At 44.2% G+C, this 12,317-nt stretch overlaps 1 protein-coding gene across 2 annotated transcripts in view; it reads right to left on the bottom strand.

Moving 5' to 3' along the window:
• Positions 1-12,109, bottom strand: part of Pc (pyruvate carboxylase) — a 99,229-nt gene extending 87,120 nt beyond the window's left edge. Inside the window, exons 1-2 of one of the 2 annotated variants that reach the window (XM_060383940.1) lie at positions 12,009-12,109; positions 6,423-6,459 (exon numbers count right to left, since the gene is read on the bottom strand). The gene's annotated coding sequence lies outside the window, so the exon portion shown is untranslated. The remainder of the gene's footprint in view (positions 1-6,422; positions 6,460-12,008) is intronic. The other variant, XM_060383944.1, reaches the window with a different exon arrangement.
• Positions 12,110-12,317: the final 208 nt, after the last annotated feature.

The following is a 12,317-nucleotide window of genomic DNA, read 5'->3' as shown; positions in this document are numbered from 1 at the left end:
ACCTATAATAAAGTTTAATTTATAGGTTAGGCTTTATAAAAGTTTAAAAGTAATCATTAGTAAAATAGAAGTTAGAACAAACACTGCTATAAAAATAATATGAATCTCTATCATAACTTACACTGTGCTTACCTTGTTTTGTTTGGTTTTACAGGTTTTTGTTTTATTTTTTATATGGCTTTTGTTTTGTTTTGTGTGTGTGTGTGTGTGTGTGTGCGCGCGCGCACGCACGGGGAATCATGTATACACAGTGCCCTCAGAAGCCATCCGAGGGCTTCAGATCCTCAAGAACTGGAGTGCAGACATTCTCGGCAATCATGTGGATGCTAAAAATCAAAACAGAGTCCTTTGCAAGAGCAAAAAGTGTTCTTCCCTGATGAGCCCTATCTCCGGGTTTGGTTTGGTTCGGTTTTGATTTTGAGTTAGGGTAACTCTGACTAGCCAGGAATTTACTTAGAGAACTAGCCTCTGCCTCACAAGAGCTTGGATTAAAAGCGTGAACTATCACACCTGAGTTGTTCTCACTTTTCCTGTGCTAATGTGAGATCACACAATGTCTACATGAAGAGATGAAGCAAAGAAGACAGCATAGGCACGGTGGTGTAATGCTAGGCTTCTACACAAGGCCAGATCACTTGCTCATGCTCTACATTCCATCCATGAAATAGCTGACAGCTGGGTTTCCTAAATAGTAAGAATTTTCTGAGCAAAGGGGTAATTTGTGTCCTAGGCAATAATGACCAGGGCACCCAAGAGATTTTATCAGGTTACTTATAACAGTGAGTAATTTATAATTTATAAATTATTTATGGAATTTTATATTTAATGTTTTTTGAAAACAGGTTGACCACATATAACTGAAACAGTCAAAAACAAAACCTTGGATAAAAAAAGTAATTCAAATAAATCTACAACCTAAATGCAAGACATAAACCTCTTACAAGGAAGAAAGGCTAAATGTCACCTGACAATGATTTTTTTAAGGTTAATTTTGTATGAATGTTTTGCCTGCATATATGTATGTGAATGCTTGATGCCCAAAAAAGTTGGAATGCTGGAAGCTCCTCAGGCATGTAAGTGGTATACAGACACATAAAGCAGGCGAAATATCCATACATAAATATTTTTTTAAATAGTCGAAACAATTATGGTAGGGGATTCCTGCTGAGGAAGAATCTATAATACAATCCTGCCGATTTCACCCCAATTCAAAGGTCTTTTTCTTGAGAACTCAGTAGACCTCCATATTTAGCCACATGAGGTTACATAAGCACCAGACATCGAAGGAGATACAACTGCAGAAATAATTCTCAGGCAGGTCCACCCTCCACCCCCACAAGTTTCCTGGGACCAACCCAAGAACCATGACAAGAATCTAACATCTGCTTACCATCTCAGATCCGGTCTCTAATGAGAATTTGATGGTAATGGCCCCTTCAAAAAGACTGGTAAATCTCCACTAGGGGGTCAGGGAGAGGCCAGGTTATCAAAGGAAGGAACTGAAGGTAGCTTTGATTCCAGTTGCCAGGACTCCTCGGTAACTAAGCCTGACTGACCAAAAAGTAAGAATCCTTAAGTTCCACACTCTCTTTCTGTTTGGGAAAGAAAAAAAAAAAAAAGGTATGAAATAGTGAGTGGAATGCCAGACCTAGACTAGGACCCAAATTCTATCCCTGCTGAGTCACTGGTATGAATTCTGTAACTGGTCATTGGTCAGACAAAATCTTGACAGCTACACAGAATCCAAGTTCTACTTACTTTGCATTCAAGTTCCACCTATTCTGTAGGATATGCAGCCATAAGTATATGAATCAAATCGAGTGCATGGCTTCAGCATCTGGTAGAGAATTGGAGTTACAGGAAAAAAATTAAGCAATAGTGTTTCTATCCAGGGCCCAAGGGCTATAAGACCGCCCTATCTGGAGGCAAAATGGCAATGAATCATGGATCTGCTTCACAGCCAGATTCAAAAGCCAAGATCTAACTTCATCTAGGCCAAGGGTCCCTAAATTACGAAGGAGAATTACCAAAAGTTTCTTAAAGTAATGTGCATATCATTGTTTCCTTATTCAGGAACTTCTGAGTAACATAAAGATATAGGATTAAGTGCATATGTTATAAAAAAAAGTTAAAGCCAGAGTATTACTAATTTGGTGTGAAGAAATCTTGCCTGCAGTGGTGCTATATGCCTTTAATCCCAGCACTTGAGAGGTGAAGGCAGGCAGGTCTCTAAGTTTGAGGCCAGACTGAGCTACAGAATGAGTTCCAGGGCAGTCAAAGTTATACTGAGAAATCCTGCCTCGAAAAAACAAACAAATAGACAAAAAACTTGAACACAGGCATGGGGATGTAGTTCAGTTTGTAGAGTGCTTGGCCAGCATGCACACACAAGTACACACACACACACACACACACACACACACCAGTAAAATTCTACTTTCAGAGCTGGGGGCATAGCTCACCAGTACAGTATTTGCCAAATCAAAGACTTATACACAAGGGATCAGAGCAGCTTAATTTGTAACTGCCAAAAACTGAAAGTGACTGAGATGACCAACAAGAAGTAAAGGGATAAACTGTATGATGTCCATGTAATAGAATAGTTACTCGGTAGTAGAATGACTGGATTACTGACACATGCAACAATATGAACATATCTTAAAATGACTATACTGAGTGAAAGAAGGCAGACAAAGTAGAAGTGATCCTGCATCAGTTTACCTATGGAAAAGTCCACAAATATGCAAACTAGTCTCCAGGAATAAAAAGCAATTTTGTACTTTCTTGGGGTGGGGAGGACACACATTCCAATGGTCAAGAGCATTGCACTTCCTGAAGACCCAAGTTTGGTTCTCAACACCATATCAGGTACCTCACAACAACCAGGAATTCCAGCTCCAGGGTGATCTGACACCTCTGGCCTCCTCGTGTATCTGCACTGACATACAGACACACAGATACACATACAATGCAGTGTTGGTCATGGTAGTTCATGCCTATAAATTCTAACATTCCTAAGGCTGAGGCAAAATTACTGCAAGTCAAGGTAAAACACTGTCTCAAAAACAAAAACAAAAACAAAAAAAGACCTAACCAGGCTCAGTGGTGAACACCTGTAACCCCAGCACTCAAGGTGGCAGAGGCAGGTGGATCTCTGTGAGTTCAAGGACAGCCTGGTCTACAAAGTGAGTCCAGGACAGCCAAGGCTACATAGAGACACCCAATCTCAAAAAACCAAAAAACACAGACAAAAAATAAATAAATAAATAAAAACCAACAACAATAGAAAACCCTAAAATTTTAAAAATAAATAAGACATAACAGGAATGTTTAAGAAAATTTAAGAGTCAGCTTACTTTATTAGATTTATAGGAGTAATTAAAATATTAAGGGGCTTTTAATCAGGCAATTGGAAGAAATAATAAAATAATTAAGGGAAGGTGACTGTAATTTATATTCAATTTAAAACTTTCAAATAAATTTCATTAATTATTCAAAGGAGACCAACATTAATCAAAAGGCCCTTCAAAGTGATTGTTAAATGTTTCTAAAATTGTAAATAGAATGGAAAATTTCAAAGGTTATCCTTAAAGAGTTAAACTTAAAAGTCCTTAAAAGGAAGAACTAGGTTTTTTAATTTCCAATTTTAACAACTCAAAACTCACACTTTGAAGTTTGACATGGTGGTGCCTGCCTTTAATCCCAGCACTCAGAAGGTAGAGGCAAGCAGATCTCTGTTAAGTGTGAAGCCACACAGCAAAACCATGTCTCAAAAAAAAAAAAAAAAAAAAAAAAAAACAACCAAAAACCAAAAACTTTTCAACCAAAGTCACTATGAATGATCCAATTTGACATTTCCCAAAGATCCATGGGTCAGGCTAGGTGTGGCACTCAAAATCTCACTGAAATATACCACTCACTTGTCATGGAAAGTCACCCAGTCACTGAGGCTCCAGAAGCTATTTTCTTATACATGAAAAGAACATGTTTCAAAATAAATACTACGTTTATTTTAATGATTTATTATTAATAAATTTCTTATCAATGGTAGCACATCGGTGGGGAGTGTGCAGTAAGTGCAGATATAAGAAGTGATAGCTTAATATTCTTACAGTGAACTGTAACAGACCCTGGGCTTACTAGTGACAGACAGGAGAGAGGAGACTTAAGCATGACTCAGCAGAGCCAGCTCATGGAAATTTCCCTGCAGCTTCAGCTTGGGATGTCATGCTGCAAGCCAGTCAGGAGAGGAGCTGCCACAGGAGTCTGGCCTAGCCCACACTCACTCAGCTAGAGCAATATTTCCAGCAGCCTTGCTATGCCCTAGGCCTGCACCCAGCCTGGGTAACAAATAAGACAAGTTACAAGCAAGCTGAATTGGGTTGGGAAACCTGGGTTCTGCCTTCTGGTGGGATACTTAATAACAACAGCCCACACCCACTTCCCTCTGAGATCCCCAGGAGAAAGCTACAAAGCAGGGAGGCTGCAGCTAAGACGATAGTCAATAGTCTTCGTTACTGTCACTAAGAAAAGCTCTGGGGAAATAATTGGGCCCTGGGAACTGATGTGCAGAACAAGCTTTGTCAAACCAAATGACCTTCGAGTGGTCCCTTCTTGGTGATTAACTTTCTCTTCTAATTGATGGATTTGTCATCTGTAAAAGATGACAGCAAAAACAAAACAAAACAAAAAACCAGAATCTGCTAAATTCTGCTCATGAACCTTCTCTGGGCTTCATTTTCATTTCTCTCTATAGAGCCAGCAAAGAAAAGAGGGTGGTGGAAAATAAGGTAGAGAGTGTCACATATCAACAGAATGGACCGTTTCCAAAAGATACCCATCAACCTTTTCTACCTGGACTATTTTTTTTAATGTTATATATGAGGGCTCTATCTGCATGTTCACGTGCAAATCAGAATAGGGCATCAGATACAAGTAGAGATGGTTGTGAGCCACTATGTGGTTGTTGGGATTGAACTCAGGACCTTTGGAAGAAAAGCCATCTCTCCAGCCTCCTCCATGCACTTTCTAAGGAAATTGTGGGGTAGAGTTAAAAACACCCTCTATTGACCCAAGGACAAGAGTAATGTGGAAGATCTCAAAAGCGACCAACTCTAGGCTGCAGAGATGGCTCAGCAGCTATGAGCACTGGCTGCTCTTCCAGAAGACTTGGGTTTGGTTTGGGTTTATTTCCCATCACCAACTCACAACCATCTGTAACTCTAGTTCCAGAAGGATATGGCGCCTTCTTCTGGACTCCTCAGGTACTACATGCATGTATTGCGTAGGCAAAACACCCACACTCATAAAATCTTGAGAGGGACAGAGAAAGACAGAGAGAGACAGAGAGCACACTCCTGGGTCAAGAAGGGTACCCTGAGAAAATTCTTTGCAAAATTGGCAGAAAACCAAGAAAAATCCTTGTACAAAGGAATCTCTACCCCAAAATAAACATGAGCTCTAGAGAAAGTTGAGCAACAAAGTCCCTAGGATCCCTGGCTGTGAAACAGGGAGAACAGCTCAGAGGGAGGCAAAGAGTACTCTTCTTGCAAACCAGAGGTAGACTGGACTGGAAAAGGATGTGGGGCCCAACCCAGTGCATTAGAATTGAGGCTGAGCAGATGCACGATCTCTCCGCCACCTCCAACCTAGAGAAGCCACAAGGGAGAAGCTTTAAGCGTGGCAGGTTTGCTGGGCATGGTGGTACATGCCTTTACCTAGGAGGTACAGATAGGAGGAACTCTGAATTTGAGGACAGCCTGTTTGTTCTACAAAGCCAATTCCAGGACAGCCAAGGATACACAGAGAAACGCTGTCTCAAAAGCAAAACCAACAAACAAAAGTTGCAGGTTTTAGAAGACAGCATTACTGAACACTAGGTGGGGAGAAATGGGGTCAATTCTGCCTTTAGTCCTTATCCTGTGACGCCTAGACATCAGAGACATGCGTCAAGCATTTTTTTACAACTAGCTGACAAAGACATCTCTCATGTCACAGCTGCATATATCTCCAGGCACAGTCATCAGCCAATGCTCGTAACAGCTGAGTGTAACCGCCAGATGCCTGTCTTTGAATATAGGATCTTCTCAAAGGTTGCACAGAAGGGATGCTTCCTGTAAGTCAACACCACCATCCCCTGCCTAGCTTCCCAAGCCACACCCTTCCAGAAAAAGGGCCTCCTGCTGCAGCTGGCCAGCTGCCAACTGGAGCTTGTAGGGAACCAGATGTCACCTTCCTGTGAAAACCCAGAAAAATGCAGAGATCATGAAGTGGAGATTTTCCAAAAGCCAAGAGTGTGGACTTTTGTACTGACTGAACTTAAAAGTTGATGTGTGTGTGTGTGTGTGTGTGTGTGTACCAAGACTATCTTAAGGAACTCCCATGCAACCCAATGATGGCCTGGGCTCAGGCTCAGAACTTACCCTTAATGTTGTCAGCTCTCCAGAAGGCAAATGCAACCTGAAGTAAAAGGGGGAAAAATGTTACACTCATTTCTCCAGACCCTCCCCAGAGAACCTAGGGGTGTCAGGAAGCCCACAGAACTGCTTGTTCCATAAGGGCCACCAGGTGCCCCTGCTGCCTACTCCCCATACCTTGCTGCTCTGCCACCCAGTCACCTATAAAATGTGGGGCAACCTTAGTAACTGGTAAGAGAGGCAGGGGCTTTCAAGCCTGTGATCTTTCAGCCTCAGACTTCCAAGTAGCTGGAGTTATACACAGGACTGCACAAGGCAGAAGAAGCACAGATTCAAGGCCTGTCTCCAAATCAAAAAGTGAAAAAGGGGGCTGGAAACATGGCTCGGGGTAAAAAGCCCTGGTTCTTGCAGAGAGCACAGTGTCAGTTTGCACAAGCATATAGCGGCTCACAACCTTCTTTAATTCTAGTTCCAGCGGATATGACACCTTCTGGGCTGAATGAGCATTAAGCCTATTCATAGTACACGTACACACATTCAGACATGCAGGCAAAACACACATACACATCAAATTTAAAACTATATGGACAAGGCTAGGATGTAGCTCAGTGATACAGGACTTGCCTAACATGTAGGGAACCCTAGGGTCAATCAATTCCCACCACTGAAAGAGGAAAAAGGCATGCTCTGATGAGAGCCAACATGCAAAAAGCATTTAAGTAAAAGCCTGTGTGGAACCACTACAAAAAAAAAAAAAAAAAAAAACTCATACAGTTTCTGTTTCCTACAAAGCGCTTTTTCTTTCCTCCTCGCTCCATCCACCCAGCTCCAGATGCACTTTTTCCAGGCAGCTGCATCTAATCCTTAAGAGCTACCTGCAATCCAGATTCTCGGGGCTGGCCTATCTCACTGTGCAACTTGACACTAATGAGGCACAGGCCTACGTGACCTACCGTGCATCTCTACCACCGCCACAAGCCCCCACACCTGCCACACACATACACACACACACACACACACACACACACACACACACACACACACACTTTCCACTAATCTGCTCTTGTTGAGGTCCCTCCCTGCCATACCTAAGAGCACACACCAGTTTAAGCATCACGACCCCAGAACTCACAGGGCGTGTGCAGGCACACTGGAGACTCTGTGGAGGTTTTTTGTTTTGTTTTGTTTTGTTTTGTTTTGTTTTGTTTTTTCTTTTCTTTTTTTTTTTTTTTTCAAAAATGCCACTTGTGGGTGGTTTAGGCCACTGGTCAATAAACAGCAAAATGGGAGACAGACCAGCAAGCGCCATGATAGATTACATCAAAATGAAATAAAATGTTTGGGCATTTAATTCTTTAAAACATTTACTGAGTATTGCCTTGCATAGATATCCATGCCAAAAGGCACAAGCTCTGCCCCAAAAGTGCCAATAAGCTGTTACAGACCAACTTTAGAAGGCAAAGGTGAGATGAAACATGAGATACAACCAGCAGGACCTGAGCCCAGAGCTAGATCCAGCCATGCCATTCCTACTTGTATGACTTTGAATTGTCACCTCTCTGTACCTAAAACCCCTGTTACAGAGTGGCAGCACACACATACACACATATACATGCATGTTGCCTTTTAATAATTAATAACATCATCATCATCATCATCATCATATTAAAATTGAGAGCCATATCCAACTAAACAGATTTGGCAAGCTTAATTCCTGAAAGCCCCTAGTCTTGAAGAACAGTTTAATTTTGACAGAATAAGAGGAAAGGCCCTGAAGAAAACAAGGTCACTAGATATAAGAGCAGAGGACAGACACTAAAAAGCACGTGAGGAAAAGTGAATAGTCTCAAGGGCAGCTCTTCAGGTCAAGAGGTCAAAGGCAAGTCAGTATTTGAGTACTGTTTTGTTTAGGAGTGCAAAGTAGAAACAGGGTCTCACTATATAGCTGAGGCTGGCCTGGAACTCCCTATGTGACAGGCTGGCCTCAAATGTTCAACCCTCCTGCTTCCCCTCCTGAGTGCTGAGGCTGCAGGCATAGGCCATCATATCCAGCCACTTGAAAAAGCAAATTTTCCATTGAATGAATGGTTTGTTCTCGTTACCAATTTTCCTTTCCTTCTTTCTTTCTTTTCTCTTTCTTTTTTCACAAAACAGAGTTTCTCTGTGTAGCCTTGACTATCCTAGACTAGCATTGTAGACCAGGCAGGCCTCAAACTCGGAGATCTGCCCGTTTCTGACCCCCTGAGTGCTGGGATTAAAGACATGCGACACCCAACTCAATTTCCCATCTTTCGCTTGAAGGTCCTCCTTCAATGGCAGGTAGACCTCACAGGCTGAGGTGAGGTCTCAGTGAGTGAGCAGGAGCAAGGCTCCAGTTCTGCTTTGGATGCCTCTGGACAATAAATCAGCCTGAAGGCACCTTCTCCACACAACTGCCTCTAATGCTCAGGAGCAGCCTGTGCTTCAGTCTCAAACTCTAGTTCTATCTCACTACACAGCTCAACACTAACATAGGAGCAGCCAGGCACTTCCAGGACACAAAATTAGGGCCATTCAAAAGAGGTAAGATGCTACCAGAGGCAACAAAAGAGAAGGCCCACAAGAATGTTCCAGAAATACAGTGACCAAAATGAGGTATCTGGCGCACACAGAGGAGTTTTCCAGAGAGATGGAACTCCGTCCTACATCTACCGACTTCCTCCTAGTTATTCTGACTACTGCCACTGCCCCAAACTGACTTCTCTCTATCTTCCCCAACTGCTGTTCTACTACCCTCACTGGTTTTCACCATAATCCATTCCAATTTCTACAAAACATTTACTAGGCACCATTTTGTTCCCAGAACAGTGTTAGAGACTGTGAAGACACAGAGTGATAATGTGGAATTTGGGAGGATATGAACCCAACACAGTATTTGAGGTACTGAAAGAGAAAGCAAGGAGAAACTGGATGTTCACCTATAATGCCAACTCTTAAGAAGTAGAGGCGAAAGGATCAGCAGAGTTGAAGCCCAGCCTCAGTTACATAAAACTAATCGGGGAAAAAAATTATTTATTTTTCTTCCTGGAAAAGCAATGTTTCTTAAAAATTTTTTTTGAGATTATAATTACTTGTCTCTCTTCTACTTCCTCCATCCAAACCTTCCCATATACCCTTCCCAACTCTTCTTCAAATTCATGGCCTTCTTTTTCATTAGCTGTTTTTTTTTTATTTATTTAATCACTTGCCTGATCCCAGCCCCCATTCATTAACTGTTATTGCATGCATATATGTACATGTGCATACATACATATTCCTAAATATAACCTACTCCGTCCATATTATATTACTTGTATGTATGTTTTCATGGCTGGTCATCTGGCACTGGAAAAGCAATCGTGTCCTTTTCCAAGGGAAGACCACTTTTCCCATTCCGAGCTTTCCTGAGTCGCTTATAGATCTTTGTGTAGAGTTAAGGCCTTTTGGGTTCCTATACCACCATTTATTTTATTATGTCCATTGGTGTCACCCCTGTTCAAATCACATTTGGACAGCCATGTTGGTAGGTTCTGACATTAATTACTAGGAGACACAATCTCACAGCAAACTCCCTGATCCTCTGGCTTTTTCAGTCTTTCCAGGCCCTCTTCTACAATGTTCCCACAGCCTTTGTGCAGAACTGTTTTGTAGTATGTGGTCATTGAGACTAGCTGTCAAATGCCTTTCATCCCAACACTCTTGGGAAGCAGAGACAAATGGATCTCTGAGTTGGAGGCCAGCCTGGTCAACAGATTGAGTTCCAGGAAAGCTAGGGCTTTTTGAAAAGAAAAAAAAAAGTGTGGTGGCACATGCCTTTAATCCCAGAACTTGGAAGGCAGAGGCAATCAGATCTCTGTGAGTTCAAAGCCAATCTGGTCTACAAATCAGTCCAGGACAAACAGGGCTATTATACAGCGAAACCCTGTCTATAACTGGCATGTGGTTATAACCCTAGAACCTGAGTGGATCAAGCAGGAAGATCATGAGTTCAAAGGCAGCCTTGGCTACACCGCAAGATCTTTCCTCCAAAAATTAAAGAGTTTGAGAGTTAACAGTGAAGCCAGGCATAGTACATGCCTTTGATCCGAGCACTCAGGAAGGCAGAGGCAGGCAGATCTCTGTGAGGCCAGCCTGGTCTACAAAGAGTCCAGGAGAGCAAGGCTACACAGGCAAAAACAAACAGAGCTGACAGTGAAGAACAGGCAAACAAGAAGCTTGAGCTGCAAGTGGGTAGAAGACTCAGCATGTCCACCCTCAGCATGAGCATTTGCATCATATACAGGGAAAGGGTGACAAGCAGGAGGCTAGCCAGGATTGCCAGAGGCAGTGGGTGAGGGAGCAACAGGGAAGGCACACAACAAAGCCTCCACTCGGGGTTCTAGTTGTGAGGTAGGGAGTGAGCCCACACAGTTGGCTCTTTAAGTTTCAGTTTCCTCAGAGGGAGAATGGGAGTAATCTGCCTGATCTCCTCCATAAAATTTAAATCAGGTTTTAAAGAACTTCAGAGCTGCCAGAGACGTAGAAATCTTGCTTGATTCCAAAGTTTGTGAGATGAGGAAAGAGCCCTGTGAAGGTAAAACTCAGAGTACACAGAGGGCAAGTCACTCTGGGAGGAACATGCAAGCACAAGTCCTCAAAGCCAGAGCTTCCACATTGTGTGCCGGAAAGAGCACTTCCCAAACGCACTTCATTAACTCCTATAAACTGTAAGAAATAACGGGCTGGGGGGCTGGAGAGATGGCTCAGAGGTTAAGAACACTGGCTGTTCTTCCAAAGGTCCTGAGTTCAATTTCCAGCAACTACCTGGGAGCTCAGAACCATCTATAGTGAGGTCTGGTATACAGGCAGAGTGCTGTATAAATAACAAATAAATAAATCTTAAAAGAAAAAAGAAAAAAGAAAAAAGAAATAACGGGCTGTGCCCAGGTACACCTCCCGAGGGCCTTGGGAGGGTCAGTGTCCTGGGAGCCTCAGAATTCCTTCCACGCCTGAACCAAAGTGGAGCCCACGAGCATCTAGGAGCACGCCTAAGAGACGGAGCGCAGACATCTGGAACAAGGAACAGTCTACCTCTTAGGATCCCCGCCAGGATTTCACATCCAGTAGGATGGGAACTACTGGAGCTCCCTTTCTAACACATTAGAGCTCTAGCGCCCAGGAAACCGGCGCGAGGCACCTTAGGGCTTGGCGCGTCAGTGACTCTATCTGGAAAATGGGTCCCCGAGATCAGGACTGAGGCCAAGGAGGGCCTCCAGGGGGGCGGGACAAGTCGCCAGTGCCTGAAGGATGCTCCAGCAAAGCAGCGGACTCGCGGGTTCCCGGGCTCCCCTGCTCCCGGAGCAAGGGAGGGGGTGGGGGCCGATCCGAGCCGGTGCCTGAGGATGGGGAGGGACTGAGCACGTCGTGTAGCGACGCGTCGTGCACCGCCCGCAGCCGTCTCCTCCAGCCTCCACTCGCTGAGCCCACGTCGCCTTGGCGCGCGCGACCCTTACATAAGCGTCCCCCGGCGCCGGCGCCCTCCCACCCACCCACCCGCAGCAGGAGGAGAAGGTGCGGAGAGCCGCGGACACTCACCTCCGCCCCGCCGCCGCCAACCGTGGCCGCCGCCTCTGACTGTTGCTGCTTCCACTGACAGGGAACAGCTGCGGTCTCCGCGCAACCGAACTTGCTGCGGGGCCGGCCACGCCCACGAGACTTCCCATTGGTCGATACAGCCCAACCCCTCCACGGATTGGAGAAATAGGCCCATCAATCACCGCTCCCCCTCTCAGGACTCCTCCCCGCACCCACCCACCCCTCGGGTTTAAGCCTTGGCGCCTCACGTCGGCCCCGCCCCTCGCGGCCCCGGAGTAGCTCCTGATTGGTGGAGAGGAGGAAAGAGCC

Source organism: Meriones unguiculatus, chromosome 1 (genome assembly GCF_030254825.1).
Source record: "Meriones unguiculatus strain TT.TT164.6M chromosome 1, Bangor_MerUng_6.1, whole genome shotgun sequence".
Taxonomy (NCBI): Eukaryota; Metazoa; Chordata; class Mammalia; order Rodentia; family Muridae; genus Meriones; species Meriones unguiculatus.
The sequence above is the reverse complement of the archived record's forward strand: the minus strand, read 5'-3'. Positions and strand labels throughout refer to the sequence as shown.